Raw genomic sequence first — 1,804 nt, 5'->3', positions numbered from 1 at the left:
TGCCTTGCCCTTTGCCCACCCTCTGACCTAAATCCCTCCCTCAATTTTCCTCGATCGTGATCGAGGCCAAAGTTCTCATTCCCAGGACCCGGGGGTTTTAAAAAGAAACGGCATTTGCGCCGATTTCAAAAGACCCGCGCTAGGGGCCATTTAACACGGAACGGGTGTGCAAGCCCCGGATTCGCTTGTGTGAGATTCGGGGTGAGTAGGAACTTCACGTGATTGAATCGGTTTCAAAACCGATTTTTTTTGTAATGTGAATGAGCCCTAAGCTCCAGATCTGCAGGCTGGAAGGGAGACACATTTACCCTGCAGCTCCAGTTATGTCCACTGAAAGAAATGTGGGATAAATCTGCCACAGACAGTGGCATCAGGTTGGTGTCACCCGGTGTGAGGGTGAACCTCCCCACACACCCAGACCACTCCAACTTCCCCACGTCACCCCAAAAAGCATTCAGGATCCAGTGTGGCTGTAGCCATGCCAGACCCTGAAGGCAAAAACCATACCTGCACCTGAGAAGGCCTTCAGAGTCCAGTGTGGCTGCAGCTGTGCTGGATCTTGAAGGCATTGCCATCCCAGCAGCCATTACTGAGGCTGCAGCCTCTGGAGGTCCCATTTAGGGTCCTGTGCAGGTGTTGCATGAGCTAGACAGTGCCCTTTTTTGCTTGCCCAGTAGCCATGCCAGTCCTTCCAGGTGCATCACCCCACCAGGTGACACCCCTTCTGGAAGTGTCACCTAGTTCAGGCCATATCCCCCACACCGTTTGTAGTGGTGCCATTGGCCACAGATGGTATTCCTCTTCAAAATGGGACAGGAGAGAGGGATCTTGGATCTTGATCTAAGTCACTTTGATCTCTCAGTGGGCTCCAGTAGTGGATCCCTCAACTATGCTAGCTGAGTTGATGTGGTAACTTTATTGTCAATGTGTGAATTAAGAAATAGATTTCTTGCCAAGTATCAAATAAATGTAAGGTAAATCTGCCTTTTACATATCTCCCATCTTAATTGATGTAATTTTACCAAGGTTTGGAAGTGGCAGGGGTCCTGCCATTCCCCGTCTCCCTCCAGCTCTTGTGACTGTATTAAGAGATACCCAACTACCATCCTGACAACCATTCCTTGCTTAGCAATAGAAACCATAGATAACTATAGTACTTCACATGATAGCAAACTAATTTGCTGTCTTTTGTATCATACTTTTCTGTTTCTCATTGTTATTAGGTATGTCCAGAATGTAATGATGCAATAAGGAGCACAATGATTCCCCTAACACTATGTGCACAAAGCATTCATAAATATTCACTTGCCCAAACAGCCATGCAAAGGGCCAAACACTTAACAAGATATATCCATAGCTTTCAAACAATTAATGAAAGTGGGCAAATTCTAATGACTTCAGATCAATGTGATATTGCCATTAGGTTAATGACTTAATATTAATTTCCAAGAAGTCAGATGTTTCATGTTCTCTCCGAAGATCCATAGAGGGAACAAAATTGCAACTGATCTTTCTGTTGTAAGCAGTGTCCCACTTCACTGTTAATATGAAGAGAGGTAATACAGAACATTTACGAGATAGAAATTTATAATGAACCTTATACAAATACAGCTCTACAGCTGAAGTCAGTAAATCCCCTGAAAACGTTTCACTTCTCCTTATGTGAGAAAATCTTGTGAGACTCCTAGCAGCAATTGAAAATTAGAAAACCATATTCATATATACTGTACTTAATTAAAATCTTTTATTATTCCGCAGTTTTCTCTGAATGTCTCTGTTATATCCATCTCCTCATGTTCTCTTT

At 43.8% G+C, this 1,804-nt stretch overlaps 1 protein-coding gene across 1 annotated transcript in view; it reads left to right on the top strand.

The window, feature by feature from the left end:
* Window positions 1-1,804, top strand: part of OSBPL5 (oxysterol binding protein like 5) — a 358,346-nt gene that overhangs the window by 122,588 nt on the left and 233,954 nt on the right. The gene's annotated exons all lie outside the window — the stretch shown is intronic.

This window comes from Sceloporus undulatus, chromosome 1 (genome assembly GCF_019175285.1).
Source record: "Sceloporus undulatus isolate JIND9_A2432 ecotype Alabama chromosome 1, SceUnd_v1.1, whole genome shotgun sequence".
NCBI classification, from domain to species: domain Eukaryota; kingdom Metazoa; phylum Chordata; class Lepidosauria; order Squamata; family Phrynosomatidae; genus Sceloporus; species Sceloporus undulatus.
This window is presented reverse-complemented; position numbering and strand designations above follow the sequence as displayed.